Source organism: Filicampus tigris, chromosome 8 (genome assembly GCF_054856515.1).
Source record: "Filicampus tigris isolate MCC_2025a chromosome 8, RoL_Ftig_1.0, whole genome shotgun sequence".
Classification (NCBI taxonomy): domain Eukaryota; kingdom Metazoa; phylum Chordata; class Actinopteri; order Syngnathiformes; family Syngnathidae; genus Filicampus; species Filicampus tigris.
In genome coordinates this window covers 25714118-25732984 of record NC_141224.1, presented here as the reverse complement: position 1 = coordinate 25732984, position 18867 = coordinate 25714118, and the positions used below count along the sequence as shown (strand labels likewise).

General features: G+C 42.7%; 1 long non-coding RNA gene across 2 annotated transcripts; it reads left to right on the top strand.

Moving 5' to 3' along the window:
* The first annotated feature begins 3995 nt into the window (after positions 1–3995).
* Positions 3996–14632, top strand: LOC147144173 (uncharacterized). 2 transcript variants are annotated; one of them, XR_015087886.1, is made up of 4 exons: positions 3996–4089; positions 8322–8424; positions 8596–8710; positions 13884–14632. It is a non-coding gene; the product is annotated as an uncharacterized LOC147144173 (long non-coding RNA). The 2 variants fall into 2 exon arrangements; XR_015087885.1 differs by lacking the exon at positions 13884–14632 and having other exon boundaries at positions 8596–8902.
* The last annotated feature ends 4235 nt before the right edge of the window (positions 14633–18867 follow it).

The following is an 18867-nucleotide window of genomic DNA, read 5'->3' as shown; positions in this document are numbered from 1 at the left end:
GGCAGCTTGTGCGTGACGTGTGAGTGTGTTGTGCGCATGCATGAGGAAGAGCCTTGTCTCCCTCTGACGTGTGTTGTTGGGCTATTGCGCTCTCCCTTTTCGACGACATGCACCGTTTGGAGAAAGTTCTCCCCTGCGTCTCCTGACTACAGTTTGGTGACAAAAACAAGAACGGATAACATTGATAAAATTGACCTTGGCTGTCCAGATTCTCGATGTACGACATACGGTGCATGTTTGAAAAGGTGTTTCCACCTGTACAAATTACGCCTAAAACGTACAAACTTGACAGGTGTGAAATATGTGGAAAAGAAAACAATACATTTTTATCATACTTAAGTGCCCACCACAAAGCACAAAGCGGTCCGGGTTAACTTCCATTCCTAACCGTCCAGTCCCACTCCCTTCACTCAGTTTACCTGCTTTCTCTGACGTTCACAATAAAGTGGCAAAACCGGGTATCATTTTTATGATAAGCACGGTTATCGGAATATGAGAATGTAACTATTAAAGTAACTTGTAATCTAACTTAGTTACTTTTGAAATGAAGTGATCAGTAAAGTAACTACGTCACTTTTTAAAGCAAGCAATCAGTAAAGTAAGTCACATTACTTTTTCATGTGGCTTGACTGAAGGTCAAAGGGCAAAATCGCCTTCAGTGTGTTCCTTCACAGGACAATAGGATTTAGACCAAATCAACCATGTGGGCAGCACACCGAGTTTGAAATTGTGTTTGCTCATATTTATGTTTGCATGAGAGGGTTCTTTCCAGGTACTCCAGCATGCATATTAGGTTCACCGGATACTTGAAATATTAAGTGGTTGTCTGTCTCTGTGTCACTAGTATGATTCACTGTCCAAGGTCTACTCTGCCTCTCACCCTAAATCAGCTGGGAGAGAGTCAAGTCACCTGCAGGATAAGCAGTATAGATATTGGAAAGATGGATTCAATCCGGTGACCTGTCAGGCCTCTGATGAGTGCACAAGGCTACTGATAGATAACATGTATGCCCGCATGATGGACCTCTCATTCCCAGAGAAGCCATTTGCAGAGGCACCGTATTCCATCACAAGGGGTATATTAGAGGTTATGTCTTACAGCAGGTGAGGTGAGGACACCAGCAACTAAGGCTATGTTCACACTGCAGCTCAATTCTGATTTTTTTTTTGCCCATATGCGACACATATCAGATTTTTTTCATGCAGTGCTAACTGTACAATCACGCTTTTACCAAATTCGACCTGGGTCTCTTTCCTATGTGGATAGAAATTAGATACGTATGCGATGTCATCAAAAGCCCGGTGGAGCAGTCGTCCATGAATCTGCAGTTGTTTTGAGTAACAGTCTTGTCTTTATATTTCACTTTAATTTAATTCCACTTGACACATGAAGCATAAAGTGGATGTGTGGTGATAGTAGTAATTGACAAGTGCAATGCTACAATAATAAACGTGAATCCACAGGGGTTTTTTCCCCACTGATATTGAATGACTTTTTAACCTGAGCAATGTGGTTAGCCAACCAATGTATAATGCTCTCAAGGCACTTATGTTTGTTGACAAATCAGTTTGATCAAGTCTACAATGACTCCGTGCATATTGTGCAGAGCGGGCTTACTTTGTGCGTGGGAATCACTTGTCGCCGTAAATCCATATTTCAAGTAGGTCTTCTGGTATTGTCTGTGAAATGTACCTTTCTTTTTCTTCTTGGGCATAGGCTTGTGTTGGATTTTCACTGGGCCTTTTCCCCATTGCAAATAAATTTCCAAATATTTCTGTTCATTTTACTCATTTTACTAGCTTGTGCATTTAATATTAACATTACACGACGGAGACAACTTGACATGCATTAAGTGTCAGTCATAGATTGATGTAACGGAGAGAATCCGGTCACTTTTCAAAGTAAAATATTTTTCAGCCTCGGATAGTAAATAGACCGGAAGTACTCTACGTTTTTTTTCCACCAGTGTGGCCCGCGGTGACCCGATACCGGTCCGCGGCCGGTGGTCGGGGACCTCTGGCGTAGCTGACATAGGATTGGTGGATTTTGTAAACCCATGGGCCCCCTTGTGGCCAAACCTTTTTTTTTTTTTTTTTAATGTGACGTTGCCGCGGTTGACCATCACAGAGGCAGGTGGCACGGAGTGTAACGTCAGATTGTGTCATGGACGCAGATGGTACGGGGACGGGGAAACGTGCCCCCCCTCCCCCATATTGAAAAAGACCTGTCCCCCTCGCTCTCTCTCCCCTCAACTTTTCCTCGTAAGGCAGCAAAGATCTTTGGTGAAACAGAGAAGACTTGTGTATGTCCAGGCGGTTATGTCCTGTTTGAACTACTGATGCATTTAAGTTAAACAAGAATGTCAGAATTTGTACCTTCAAGTCAGTATTTACTTTTCCTGAAGACAGACCTCCAACATAGCAGACAAATTTTATGCTACGTTCACATTGGCTGCGATAACTGAACTGTGGCATGGCGTGAGTATTCATTTGTGGGTTCACTGTCCCTCGCACCACATCCGATAGAGGGCGGGGCATTACTTGTTTAAATAAGAGGAAAAGAACCACTTTCTTCATTGATTTTCTAAGCACAATGGACGACATAGCAACCGCAACCTGTCTGCTTTATTTGGGTGACTGCAGCTTGTAGCAAACCGAGGCAGACGTGTACAATGTTGCTCTTCATACCTTTTAAAATTCTAGGGCAGGGGCGGAGCCATGGGTGGGCACAGGCCCACCCAGATTGACACACTGCCCACCCAGTGAGATTCATGAAATATACACTTTTAAATTTTTAGTAAATTATTATTAATACCCTAAGGCCCAAGATGCATTTTTTATTTCTTCTTGCTATTTGGGCTTATTGCAACCTAATTAGAAGAAAAACTAAGCATCATCTTTTAGTTTTTTGTAATTGTATTGTACTGTATTTTGTCTACTGTATTTTGACTGTAGTATGTAATACTCTTCTGGGACCACAAGATGGCAGTATAAGTGCATACATATGTGTCCAAAATACGTTCCACAGTGCACACGCTTGTGGACATAAGAGGTAGAAAGTGCTGTCCACTTATGTGGCCACTAATCCTTAGGAGGTTAAATTATTTTTTTATTTACGTTTCCTTGTGTGTGTTATTTCCATCCATCCATCCATTATCTGTACCGCTTCTCCTCACAAGGGTCGCGGGGCGTGCTGGAGCCTATCCCAGCTGTCTTTGGGCAGTAGGCGGGGGACACCCTGAACTGGTTGCCAGCCAATTGCAGGGCACACAGAGACAAACATCCGCACTCACAATCACACCTAGGGGCAATTTAGAGTATCCAATCAACTTACCATGCATGTTTTTGGAATGTGGGAGGAAACCGGAGTGCCCGGAGAAAACCCACGCAGGCACGGGGAGAACATGCAAACTCCACACAGGGAGGCCGGAGCCGGGATCGAACCCACGACCTCTGAACTGTGAGGCGGACGTGCTAACCAGTGGACCACCGTGCCGCCCGTGTGTGTTATTTATTTTATTTTATTGAATATTAAGAATGACATAATTGTGGTTATCTAAGGAAGATCTGAACCTCATATTATTCCGTTTGTCATTTTATTTGAATATACAATGTTTCGTGACAGGAGGATTGTGCTCGGTGAGGGAAATATTCAGGCCCACCCTGATTTTTCCGGGCCCACCCATTAGCCACGTTCTAGCTCTGCCCCTGCTCTGTGGACTTGTTCCATTATCCAGCATGTTTAGTTTATTTGGGGCTCTGCGCTTCCTGGTTCGAGTCCGCTGGAGTCAACAGAACTTTATATACTTGTGACTTTCTTTGTAATTAAAAAAAAAAATGCTAAGCATTAAGAAAATAACTTTTATGTTGTTAACGTTCCTGTGGATCGATACTGTACTGTATGCATCTTTCTCCTCTCTCTCTCTCTCTTACGCACACGCAAGTTAAATACTAATCACTGACATGTTTATTTAGTTTTGATCGGGTCGGGGAGCATTATTTTGAAGGTGTCCCGACCCGATCAGCAACGTCACACGGAAGTGTGACAGCTCTGATGAAATTGAAGTGACAACTGAAACTATCAGCAAGGTATAGTTTTCTCTCTTTACTGGAAAAAAAAGAAACCGTAAACCTAACTATAACTGTTTTTCTCTCGGAGAGGAGAGTAGAAAAAAACGCTACAGCGCAGCAGCGTCAGGACACGGGGAGGAGGAAGTGGGAGATAGCACGAGTCAAAATTGATCATTTCTTATGTTTACCTCATATGTTGTTCAATAAAATTAAGGGTGTTAGTTTAAAAATGTGTCATCATTCTGGGTATGGAAACGTTTCCTTTTTTTTCTTAAACAAATGTTTGGTCCTGTAACTTGCTGTTGTGCTAATTTGTCAACAATGTTCATGGGTCAGTGTGACCTGCTCTTATGGTTAATCATCAAAAAATATCATAGAACACTGTATTTAATATTTAGAAATGAAAATACAAAAAAACGACCACAGAAAAAGTTTACTCCTTTTTTTCCTTCATAGATTTTCCGAAAAGGTTAATTTGATCCACAACATAACAGGAGGGTTAAAAAAGGTTTTGGTTTTATTTCGTTATAAATATTAACAATATTAATAATTAGTACAACAACAACAACAATAATAATCCATCCATCCATTATCTATACCGCTTCTCACAAGGGTCGCGGGAGCGCTGGAGCCCATCCCAGCTGTCTATGGGCAGTAGGCGGGGTACACCCTGAACTGGTTGCCAGCCAATCACAAGACAAACAGAAACAAACAAACACACACAATCACACTTATGGGGCGATTTAGAGTATCCAATCAACCTACCATGCATGTTTTTAGAATGTGGGAGGAAACTGGAGTACCCGGAGAAAACCCACGCAGGAATGGGGAGAACATGCAAACTCCACACAGGAAGGCCAGGGCCGAACTCGAACCCATGACCTCTGTACCGTGAGGCGGAAATGGTAACCAGTTGTCCACCATGCCACCAACAACAACAATAACAATAACAATAATAATAATAATAATAATAATAATAATAATAATAATAATAATAATAATGATAAAATGAACTCTTTCTTACTACGGTTTGAACTTTGAGCATGTTTAGACAAGAGAGAAATGTTAATGGTGAGGTTTACAGCTTTAAAACACAGCATTTTGGAACGTAAGCGCTGCGATAAACAGGGGACCACTGTATATTTTTTTAAATAATGCATGGCCACAAAACAAACTACTCAATGAGCAGTGTACATCAGTTATCAAGGCATTATCAGGGCCTATAGTGCCTTGTCCAAGGGCGGCAAATACTACTACTACTACTACTAATAATAATAATAATATTGTATTATTATTATTATTATTATTATAAAATAATACCAATGAGTAAACCATGAACCTCTTTATTTATTGTATTTTATTCTCACGTTGATAGAATGAATGGATCGGTTATGTTAATATTCGTTTAAGGCTAAATTAAATAAATCAAATTAAATAGTGTTTTATCAAGGTTTCATCTACACCCAAGGCGTCCTATAGAAGACGTGCAGGACCGTAAAAACACTTCCACATTTGTGGCATAGGGAGCATTCTGGCAAACAAGTGTGCTTTCTTTTTGCCCCAGATATCCGAAGGAAAAAGCCACTAGTCAATCAGACATTCAGTGAATTGGTATCACCTGTTGTTTATTGTGCGCTGTCCAATGTCAAATTTGGTGCACATAAATTACAACCAACAACTATAATTAAGTCAATGCAAATACTGTATACTCATGTTACAGGCACCAGACCTAGGGGTAATCTGGAGCGGCAGCAAGGGTTGCACAGGCTGAGGAGCACTGCGTAACCTCTGTGGATCGATAAAGAGAGGACACAAAGTTTTTTTTTCTCAGAAACGACATGCCAGTCAATTAATTTCAACATTGCTGACTTAACAAAATAATGTACAGTGTAACTGAAAGAATAAAAGCAAATACATCCTTCTGCAAAAATAAAAACAACAAACGTGAAATAAAAAAACAGATACATTGTTGCTCGCTCCTACACTAAAACCAATACACACAATTCCTGCCGAGGCAATTCCCCATAGTGAACACAACCACATACAGTGAACACAACTGCACACGTGCTCCTCGAAGGACAAGCTCTGACAAAATGGTGATAGTTTTCATTCCGGGCGATGTCATTAAACAGGATTGCTCTCAAAACAAAACACCCACTGATAACCAATATTCCAAATCAGACTTTTTATTGCCACAGATGTTGGCAAAAAAATATATAACTTGCCAACCATGGTCAGGGCGGTACGTTCAAACAAGCCTCTTAGCGTGCCCCAACTCACGTTACATGAGAAGGGTCCGGCTGCGGCCGGGGCGTTCCTGTAAGGATCCAAGAACGCCCACTGGGCGTTCCTGTATGCGTTTTTTCGACCAATGAGAAGGATCCAGTTCCAGCCGGGGTGTTCCCAACACGACGCAGGGTGAGGGGCGTAGTGGGTCCTCGCAACTTCAATCAAACTTCTATATCACCAGTTACTAAAAATGTGGTGAATCGACAAAGTATCATGTCAGTAAGTAAATAATTAGTTAGTTTATAGTTTATTTCGACAACACTGACTGTAAAGCATTGTATTCACATAATATGCCTGTCTTGTCATCTTAAATGTATTCGAGTACGATGTAAATAAGCCAAAAGAAAGCCATGTATTGGACTGTTTCTGGTAGTGACGCTAACGTTTTAGCTAGTATTCCAATATGCACGAAATGGCTAACAGGCTGCGCAGTTTCCAATGTAGACAAAGTATAACTTGCTGTCGTATACATTAGGGATGTGCGCGACTAGTCGTTTAACCGTCTACAATTTATTAAACGTATAGTATTTTACTAGTCGGTTAAACGCTGCATTAGTATCACGCAAATTGTTCCTCACGCCTCTGCCTCGGCCTCTTTAAACAAGCTGAGCACCAAGAGAGAGAATTGCTCCCCTGCCCCCCGCCCACACACACACATAGTAGGGGGCGGGGACACTAAGTTTGGGGAAGAAAAGTACATTCTGAAGATGTCGAAGCTACCACGAAAAACAACGGCACCGTTTGGCAGTATTTTGATGGAGCAGATGACAACAACGTCGTCTGTAGGCTTTGTAAGCATAAACTCGCTTACAACCACTCTCCCGGAGCGATGAGAAACCACATCCAAAGTAAATCTCGATGTGAACCAGCAGGTCGATGGCGGCGGGGCCAGGCAGACAAGCATGAGAGCGTTTGATCCAGCCAGGCGCTGCGATGCTCACCGCACAGCAAAGATTCCCCAACTAATTTGTAAAATGATGCGATACGCTGCCGCTTTCTTCTGTTGAGGGCAAACGAAAAATTCTAATTAATGCTGTATATTGAGCCCAAGTACATGGTGCCAAGTCGCAAAACAATAACGCCCCAACTCGAGAGTAGCCATAACCAAATGAAAGAGTAGATACTACAAGCGTTTGAGCGCGTCGGCTATGTGGCTAATGTCATAACTACAGACGGATGGATATCCATAGCCACCGAATCTAACATGTATAACGTATGTGGACGAAGGACATCTCCGCACCTGTGTGCTTCATGCTCCTTGGAGGAAAGACACACAGTTGAAAACTACCACAATCCCTATAACAGCAGTTGTCGTTGGCGCCGGCGCGGGAGTAGAAAGAAGCCTAAAAAGAAGCCTTTCACCGAGTAGGCTGAGATGATTTTTGGCTGCCTCGCGAGCACGTCACACGCATGAGGGCCGATTAGTGGGCCGGACTAAAATCAACTGCCGGCCATGCTTAGTCCAGCCATTTCTTTCAAATTTGTCACCCCCACCCCTCCGCCCCAAAAATGGGCATCCGGCCGGGCCGGAGGGTCCGACCGGTCCGGCCTAGGGACGGACTTCCCAGCTCTGGTTGTTACATCAATAGAATTTAAATTAACAAACTGTCCTGTATGTTTGGGCTAAAATAGCCCCTACTGTAAATACACAAAACATTTGCATTTTAAACTTTGAATTTGATGTGTCAAATTTAAAGTTTTCTTGCTTATAGACTAGTCGACTAGTCGCAAATATAATTTGAGACTAGTCAGCGGACAAATTAGTCGAAATTCCCATCCCTAGTATACATGTACATATGGGTAACTTAGCAATAATATGCTACCTCTTCTCGGCTCGCTCATCCCTAGTTAATGTGTTTGATGCATTTTAAAAAGCATGGGATAGCGTCAACGTTCGAGTTTGGAGGGTGAAGAAATGTGAGTACATATTGGTTAATGTTCTCCTTGTCTCCATTCTACAGCTTCATCCGTCAATTTTGCCAAGCGGCCACAAGCCAAAGGCCGTACGATGTGCAGAAAAGGGATGCCAGTTTCTCCACTGCCCCATTTGTCCTACTTATGAAGGTGATTATTCGTAAGTGGCGACACATTTACAGTCGCAAGGAAAAGTGGTGGTGTAGATTTAGAACATTTGTTATGAGGATATGAAGAAGACGAGGCTCATAACATTTAACATTTTTTAACACAACCATTTGTTAAAGCCAGGTATTTATTTATTTTATTTTTTACTTTCAGGATTTGTGATGTATGCTTGCAAACATGGGTGCAGAAAGCACTGCCACTACCACTGCTGTGCATGAACGAAAGCACAGCTGGTTTGGTTTCACACCTCAGCACCTGCTACGCGCAGGTACACTGCAAAAAATACTAAATTCAAGAAATAAGTACTTGCCCTTTTAAATTGTATGGCATACCACTGTATACTTTGCATATGGTTTGTGTGTGAGTGGATTATTGATTTTTCTTTATGTTGACTGCTGGCTGTAAAAGAAATTGACCCTTGGGGATAATAAAGTTCACCTTTACCTTGTTTTGAGAGCATTCATACTAAAACAAGTGAAATTATCAGTGCCAGTGCAGTAAGATAATTACACTTAGTAAGATTTCTTGAAATAAGAGAAATTATCTTGTCTTTTGAAAAGAGAGAAATGCCTTAACACGGTGGTCAACTGGTTAGCACGTCCGCCTCACAGTTCAGAGGTCGTGGGTTCGATCCCGGCTCCGGCCTCCCTGTGTGGAGTTTGCATGTTCTCCCCGTGCCTGCGTGGGTTTTCTCCGGGCACTCCGGTTTCCTCCCACATTCCAAAAACATGCATGGTAAGTTGATTGGATACTCTAAATTGCCCCTAGGTGTGATTGTGAGTGCGGATGTTTGTCTCTGTGTGCCCTGCGATTGGCTGGCAACCAGTTCAGGGTGTCCCCCGCCTACTGCCCAAAGACAGCTGGGATAGGCTCCAGCACGCCCCGCGACCCTTGTGAGGAGAAGCGGTACAGATAATGGATGGATGGAAATGCCTTAATATAAGTGGTGAAACACTATTTTCAAGCACTATATTAGGTAAAATAAAGTTGAAACTATAATGTACCATGCATGTTTTTGGAATGGGGGGGCGGGTTGGGGGCAGAGTACCCAGAGAAAACCCACGCAGGCACAGGGGTGCTCCACAAAGGAAGGCCCGGGCTGTATTCGAACCCACAACCTCCGCACTTTGAGGGAGACGTGCTAACCATTTACCATGCCACCCTGGAGCACATCACAACAAAAAGTGTGTTGATAGTGAATTGTGTTATTGGTACAAGTTCCAACCAATTACTAGGAGGTTCTTGAAACAAGTTTTTACAGCTAAATGTTCTCTGAAAACATAAGCTATAACATCAAACTGAGACTCTGACATTAATTTATCTTATTTTGCATGTAAATGAAAGAATTTAGGCTCTACAAAACAAGTAAGAAATAAAAGACAAATAATCTTAAAACAATATTTATAATCTTACAAATATTGAATAATGTTATTGTTGCATTATCGCTATTGCTTAGTATCAGGTAGGCCCTCTGCGTGGGGAATTCATATTCTTAAAAAATACAGATGGAACAATAAATAAGCATATTATTCTCAAAACAAGATCAAAACGACTTCAGCTTGATATTAGATTCCAAGCCTAGGTTAGGTAGCTGATTTTTGCTGTGAGGCCCCATCCACCCTCACCCAGCAGAAGGCCCAGCGCACCCTTTTACACTTAAAGCCATAATGGACCACCTGCCCCTATCGAGGCCACACTACAAACCAGAGCTGGGCATACTGCCGATGTGACGGACCGGTCCACCTATCTGCCCATGATGGACGCCCATTTTTCAGGTGATAAATGATAGACTGGAAATTTTAAAAATAGTCGAACTAAGTAAGCATAGACGGAAGCCCATTTTTTCCCCCATCTATGTAATCATCTATTTTCGACATTACAGCTGAACGTCACCTATCCTTGGCGTCAAATAGCTTGTCAAGAGTCTCCAGTAACTGGATTCTAGCTGCACAACGTCCTATTCATTATTTAAATCAAACATTAAAAAAAAAAAAGACATTCTCTTGCTCAGGAATAAAATGTTATCCAATTCACACTTAGTTGACTGTAAACCACGTTCTAAATTAAATGTTTGGAGGACATGGATGTGCATTATTAAGCCTGGGTACAAATGACAACATGCCTCCTGTGCATACACACTAAATGTTTTTTTAAAGTTGCTTTTCTGAAACGCTTTGGGCATCATATGGTGAAGCTAAAACGCTATATAAGTTCACTCTATTACTAACTCGCAACAGTTCACGTGAACTGTATCTAAAAAACGTAGGCGTTTTGGAAACTTACTGGAGAACAGGCGTCTTCCTGCCATTGACGTCGCCCTTGAGGTGTGGGGGCGTTCAGAACGGGGCGTTTCCGTAAAAAACGGGAACGCCCATTTGTGGCCGCAGCTGGACCATATTGCGTCACATTGCTACCGCACGATTATAAGCATTTACATTAACTGCTGAGGAGTTTTGAAGGCAGAGCAGTACATTTTATCTTACCTGTAGATCGAAAAAGGGAGGACACAAAGTTAGTGTGTTTCTCATGTGTGACCTTGTTTAATATGAGCCCAAGCAGGAACACGGAACTGTTGTCCCCAGTAGATCCACAGCTGAAGAGCAGCACCACCTATTGACAAAACTGTTCACCTGCAATTGTTATACTGTAGAACACATATGTCAAAGTCAAGGCCCGTGGGCCACATCCCGCGAGAAGGTTTTCTACGGCCCCTGGGATGATATTGCTTTATTATTAGATCCGGCCTGCAGCCCGCAGCAAGTCGGTGTGGTAGCAGATGTGATTGGGTCCTTCGCGCCTGCCGAAGACGTCACGCTTTAAAATATATTGTAGCAACTGCAAAGAACACGCCGTCAGACGTAGTTTAATTATCCTGTTTTTATTAGTCCAACCGGCTACTGTGGGCCACAGCCGACGCCAATACAATACGACAACCATTCAGTCAAAAAAGAGCAACGGCTCTCCTGTTCGTCCTCCGCTACTCTCGCTCGCATGCCCTCCCATCCAGCGAGCCGCACGATGCATTTATTAACCTAGGAAACAAAACAACTTGGCATGAAACAAATTCGACCACAACACAGATAACCCACTTCGTTACACTATTTCTGTAATATATTTCTTTGCAGCAATGTTTGCCACCCCATGGCTGTTCTACATGTTGACTGAAGACTTCTCGGCACTTTTCGTGTCTTTCAGAATCGGATTGTGGTGAAATATTATTTGGAGTAAAACACACTTTATTAGAAATGCTTCATGTTAGAAATCTCACGTTGTTTTATTATTAGTAATTGTTGGCATTTGATAAATTCATTGAGTTTCGACGTAGTGCTGAGATGTCCCACACAGGCATTGAACGCTATTCGAGCGCTAAGTGTTGATAGTGAGTGACTTTTTTTTTTCTCTTTCCTCCTTCGACACAGCTCGTAGTTTGTTCGTACCAGCAAACTCAGTAGTTGCAGATTTCCCGTGTTTCACCACGTTTGTTGTTGTGTGTAAATGTTAGAAGGTGAGTTTATTCATTCAAGTTCGTGTCAGGTAACTGCTGTGCATAATAGCCTAGATATGTTCTCGTGAGTGATGTCACGTTGATGAACACTAGTTAGTTATTTTGGCTCATATGCTACCTATTCTAGTGATGAAACATGTGAATGTGTATTGTATGTATTGTTTGGCTGATTAATTTCTTAATACAGTGAATTGTAATGTTTAGGCATATTGTTAACAAATGGATATGCATTGGATGATGTTGCTAGGTTATTCTTTGTGTTGGTGCAGACCACAATAAATGGATGTGTCAAGTGGAATACGGGCCTGTGTTTTCTGACAGGATCACCCACATTCATACCTTGCCACTCTAAAATAGGGTCAGCTGGAGACACCATACCAATCATATGATCCTCTCCGTTTTACTTCAATTCATACAATCTTGCAGCCATGAGTCAACCAGAAAATTGTTTCCAGTTTGGCAGGAGAAACGCAAATGGAAGTGGCGTACGAGCTGCCTCGCAAAAGTAGCAGTAATGTACTTTATTTTATTTTTCATTAAGTAACTCGGAACATAAAAACACACCAGCCAGGAGGGTGACAAACATAGTCTCAAAGAAATAGATTACAGAAATATAAAGCGTGACATCATCAGCAGGCGCAAAGGACCCGATCCAATCTGGACATTTTAAAAAATTTCAATGAACATTCTATCTGTCCGGCCCCTGGCTTGTCGCAAAATTTTGTATTTGGCCGTCTGTCCATTTGACTTTGACACCCCTGCTGTAGAATAATCCCCTCATCTAAAAAAATAGGCGGTACTTGTTTACAACAATGTTGTAGTAATTTTACTCTACTACACTGACGAGATGAATCAACTGCTTCGCTGGTCCTGCAGTTTCTGTTGCAGGACAGATTGAAAAGCTCACGGGTGCCAACAGACGCTCAGTTTGTCTTTCATTTGCCGAATGGATGCTGGACTCTAATTTGCTTTGGCTTCACAGGTCTGATGTGATTTTTCTCACGGTGGTTCAATTTTGCTCAAACTTGAGCGAAAAGGGGGCGAGGAAGTGCGTCCCAGGCTCATCCCATCCCAATTCCAGCGCAAAGTCGCATAGTCGCATAGTCGCTCCTATTCCAATGTTTACAATGATTTTCCAACTCATTTTCTCTGTATTTATATTTTCAATTTTGGATGAGTGAATGAATTAAAGAATAAATAAATAAATTAGTGCTATCAAACTTATCGTGTTATCGGGCGGTAATTGAATTTCGTAATTGATCGAGTCAAAATATTTAACGCATTTAACGCATGCGCAGAATGACCGCCCAATGGCGCCCATGCATAATCCCATTCAGAAGTGCCGAGAGCAGCAGAGCGGACGCGTGCGTGTGTTATAGTATCAGGTAGGCCCTCTGCGTGGGGAATTCATATTCTTAAAAAATACAGATGGAACAATAAATAAGTAGGTAGGCATTTGCAATCGTTGCGAGAAGGACCTCCTGTTCCACCGCAGGAAAAGCATCGGGACGGACAGTGCACGTAATACGGCAGCCGCGGCTCGCAGTTTACGATGACTTGACCTATGTTGCCCACATCATACAGAGAAGCATCCCTGTGGTTTTTCAAGGCTTCTTTATATTGCAGCGTCAACTGTATGGAGTAAGATCGCTGTCAAAAAGGCATATCCGTGATTTAAAGATTCATATCCATAATAGTGAAAGGCATATCTGTGATTAAAGATTTGTATCCGTTATAGTAATAATTTGTGAGTACAAATCAAAATTGTGAGGGTTTGACTTCTTTTCTTAAGAGTACGAATAAAAATTGTGAAGGTTTGAATTTTTTTTGTGAGTATGAATCAAAATTGTGAGAGTTTGACTTCTTTTCTTGTGAGTGCAAATAAAAACTGTGAGTGCCATTGTTTTGTGAATACAACTCTCGCCTCTACGACTAGGAATCTTCACTACACACGAAGACGGCTGAGGACGAATCACTTTTGTGAGAGCATTGTTTGCCCTTTTTTGATGACTTCTGACAATGCCCCTTGTTCTGTGTGGTTTTATTTTATTTATTTATTTATTATTATTTTTTGTTTGTTTTTTGTTTGTATTTTTGTATTTGTACCTGTCATTTGATTGTAACACTGCGATGCTTTATTTGTCTGTATTTGAGATTTGTTGAAACATACAAAATAAAAAAAACTTTTGTGAGAGCACGAATCTGCACAACATGCAAATTAGGATGACGTCACGCAGAACAGACAAGTCCCAATGGGAGCTAATCGATCCGCAATTCCTCTCCCCGCGCCAGCAAGAAAACAAAGATGGCGAACGCGAGCGGATCGGACGGCGCTTCCAGCGGCTCAGGAGACGCATCTTCACAGCAGGTAAAGTCAGCAACGTGTATATCCAATTTATTAATATGTATTTCATAACGTCGTTCTGTCTCAAATAATAGCTTTGGACTCAGGCTTACGGCGATAGATTGCAATCTAATGATGCATTTCACTGTTAGCATTAGTACTTGGCTAATGTAGCTATGTTTTCAACGTGTCTATGTACCCACAATTTATCACGTCAACAAAAATGTATTGTATGGATGCTGTTAATAGGTCTTGCTGAATTGGGCGCTCCATTTTATTAATTTAAGTAGTCTCACAGAACTCCAAAAACAAGGACATTATAATGTGTTAATGTAAAAGAAAAAAACTTAAGCAGAATGTCCCATAATTGTTTCTATTTTGTAGACATGTCACTGAGTCCGATTGTCTTTGAGCTATCTTTAATAGAAATGTAGTGACACGAAAGGTTAGTGTGGTTTTATAAATATTTTATAAAATTGTATTGTATATTCTAACAAATTATTAATTGTATATGAATAAAAAGAGCAAATCATTATATATCAATACACATTAACCAAGTATTTAATGGATTTTGAGTTACACTCCCCAAAAATCCCAGTTTACAATGCTGTACTGCTAAAATATTATTGACTGTCAGGATATGTATTTTGAAGGTTTCATGCACAAGCCAACAAAGATGTGCACATTTTAATTGAAAATATTAGTTTCAATGCATTTTTTTTTTCTTTTATAGTAGTAGCAACAAGATGGCTCATGTCATGACTGAAGAACAGTAGCAGTATTGATTTGAGGGGGGGGGTAGGTGCGAGTGCTGATGTACTGGCGTATATATATCTTTGGGTTTGTTGGGAGGGAGGGCGGTTGCGGGTCTTCCTTTTTATGTTGTGTTTTGGACATTTTTACTGGACAGCACTTTGAGTTGCATTCTTTTTGTATGAAAAATGCCATATAAATAAATTTGATTTGATTTGATAACAAACAGTCTGATTCCTGCCCTTTGCAAAATAGAAATAAAGCTTTTCTTTTAACAGGATCTCTAAGACCTCTCACATTTAATTAAGCAAAAGAAATAGTGAACTTGAACATTCACGGAAAACAAAGTAAAAAAAAGAACAAGATAAACAATAAACAACTTGCTTAGAAGTATGAAACTTGTCTTACTCTGATGAACGAACAAGAAGTCCCATATTAATAACTGTCATTCATTTTGTATATTCCTGTTTCAACCGGCCAGTCATTAGCCAATTTTCCGTCCCTCTATGTAACGGTGTGGCAGGCTCGTTTCCCTTCACGCCGCGCCTGCTCGATTTGTGGCCATAATTTTGTTCTCGCCTCCCGATCCTCCAGCGGCATCATCTCTGCGAAGCGGACGCCTCTCTCCTTGCACACCGGGGAATCCTTGCTGCTGCGCCAAATCTCCTCTTTGATAAGCCTCCTCACGAACATCACCACGACAAGCCTACTCCGGTTGTCCTCCTTTCGTCCGATCCTGTGCACAACATCAACAGCTTCTTCTAGCTGGCGTACCTCTAATTTCGGAGCAATCTTCCTGAAGAGATGAATGGTGTCTTGTCGGATGTTTTCATCACTTTTCTCCGCCACACCATTAAGTTTCAGGCACCACCGCATCTTGTATCTTTCCTGCTCCCTTATTTTCTCCTTCAGATACTCATTATCATCTTGGAGATACAGATATTGTGCTTCCAGCTCCTTCATTTTCCCCTTGCATTCTTTAACTTCCTCGGTATTGAACTGCACCGCTTTGGTCAAAGCCGTTAGCATGCAGCTAGTTTGTTTAGCTTGCTCCTTTAGCTCGTCAAAGTTCTTTTCCATACCTTGAATGGCTTCGAGGATGGTCCAGTTGGAGATCTCTGTCTCGTCTTGTTCAACTCTACTTTTCTTGCCAGTTGGAAGCTTGCTCGGAGTCACAGGAGTGGACCCGAAATCTTTCCGTTTAGTTGGGTTAGCCACGCTAACCTCCATAGCATAGTCGTGCTCGCTCGCGGCTTGCTCCCCACCGAGAGGCAAAACTTTAGAATTGTTTGCTGTTTGGGTCGCCACACCGTTTCCCCCGGGCTTTGACAGTTTGGCAGGCTTCAACATGTTTTTAGAGCTCATTTTCAATTATTCTGAGTGTTCTTTTAGAATATTTTGGTCCAGTTTTGATGCAGCCTCAAAAACGAGTTGCCGATCAACACGCCATCTTGCCCGGAACTAAATGTGGATCCGGTGGTTGGCCAAGATGGCGGCTTGAAGAGACGGAGATTGTCGGGCTCTCAGCACAAAACGGATTTACAGTATACTCCCGGGTAAAACTGAGACACATAGCCAAGTATTCCCGACGTCATTTTCACCAGATTTAAAATCTTGAACCACCAAAGATGCCTAAATCAGGTAGAAGAAGTGAAAAAAGCGGGGAATGTGGAGATCAAGCTTCTGCTACTGCTAACGACCATGACTATAGCAACGTGATGGACCACGCTGTACAGATGACGAATGATGACTTCCCACTGTTGCCTGTTACTCCAAGTAAGCCTCCACTTGCCAAGAAACCTACTTTGTCCTGCCTTTACACTACAGAAGGTGCTCTTGCATCTAACGATGCTGTCCGCACTCTGGCCAACCTGATTAACTCAAGAGTGATGCTATTGAGAAAATGGCGGACACTGTTTGCTCGGAGATAAAAGAGTTCAATGGAAAAATAACTCGCTGAAAAACGGATTGACAAAAATGAGGAGGCTGTTGTAAAATTTATGACTCGGGTTAGTTGACCTGGAAGGTTACGGGCGGCGTTGGAATTTCAGACTGCAAGGACTACCAGAAGTGGACAAGGAAGATGTACGTGCAGAGGATATTGCTATCTGCAACAAGTTCTGCCAGTTGGAAAAGAAAAAATTCCCGAAGCTGTTGATGTGGCTTATCGAACAGGAAGAAAATATCAAGACAACTCGAAGCCTCGCAACTTCGCAAAGCAAAAATTTTGGTCCTTTGAGCCGGATTGAAGCAACGTTAAAGCACTATGGATCCCGCAGCATCGATGGAAGAGACAGTCAGCAGGCCCCACAGAGAATCTCGTCTGCCCCTTCATCTCATGGACTATGAAGTTGGCTATTCAGTACATGGCTCACACCCTCCAATCACTTCATCCCGCTCCAGCAGCAGAGCCAGAAGTACTTCGAGGAGATCCCACAGTACTGTAACCAACTCCAGTTCACACTCAGGGAGACACACAGCTTACTCTGTTGGTCGCTATCCACAAGATGGACTCTCTCCCATCCAAGCTGCAATTCTGGAAGAGAATGCTAAACGACTTGAGCTTGTTAATCTTTAGAGACAGCTAGAAGAAGATGCAGAGGCTGAGCACGTACGCCAACGTTTACAAGCTCAAGCCAAAGCTGCACAGCAAGCACAAGAGGAAGCCATTCAAGCAAAGGAAGCTGTTAGCAAGCGCCTCGACCAACGCCGCAGACTACAGCAACTAAAGGCGGATGTGGAACTCGCTAAACTAGTCACATCAATGTTCAGCACAAACAGCACCACATCGAGCACCTCCACCTGTTATACCAGCTCCAGGCAACTTTGCACTTCCTCACTACAACTCAAGCCTAACTGTGATCAACCCAGAACAACCCGCTGATCCATTCCAAGCGGCTACCCCAGCTCAGCCACCTCCCAAAGGCGGCAATGATCACCCACAGCGAAGCGGCTGCTCCCACATGCAGTCCACCAAACCTCAATATGACTCAAGGCTCGTCATTCCAGCAGACACGTACTGTAAGACAAGCGACAGAGTTGAAGCCCGCCGCGCCCGTAGTGCCTACAAGCATTCACCAAACAACCCAGCTTCAAGTAATGTCACACTACGACCAGCTTCCTGCTTCACACCACTCTCCCATCAACACTAATGCTGCGCAGCCACCACCGCTGATAGCAGGCCAAGGATGGCAGCAGCCTCGGGCCTCTTCCTTCGCCAACCAGGCTCCTACAGCAACATCTGCCCCCTATCCTGGCCTACAGCCACAGCTTGGAGCAGACATGTTGATTGCCTCAGCCTTTGGCATACCAAAGCCCACGTTACCAGTCTTCGAGAGCGGTCGTGAGAGTTACTTTGCTCTCCTGAAGATGGCTCTGGACAGTCTCCTTAATAACCACACCCATATAGGTGAGCGGTATAAATATCAAGTATTGCTAAGCCAACTGAAGCTGCCTAGTGCTCTCCAACTCGCAAAGGCATATATGCACCACCCAAGTGCGTACACAGCTGCCCTCAACGCACTACAAGGTAAATACGGTCAACCGAGGCAGCTCATCCAATCAGAGATGGGTGCTATTCTGAACTCTTCTGCAGTCAAGATAAGTGATGCCAACAGTTTTGACTCATTTGCTCTGTCCGTCCAATCACTTGAGGACAATAGAAGGCTACAATGGCATTGAGCTCATGTGTGTGTCCCAAGTTGACCGGCTGTTGAGTAAATTGCCTCCCTCCTATCGTGACAGCTTTGTAGAATATTGCCTCAACCGAGGGATCTTACAGTCAGGTTCTGACCAAACCTACACGCTTCCTGATCTTGCTGCG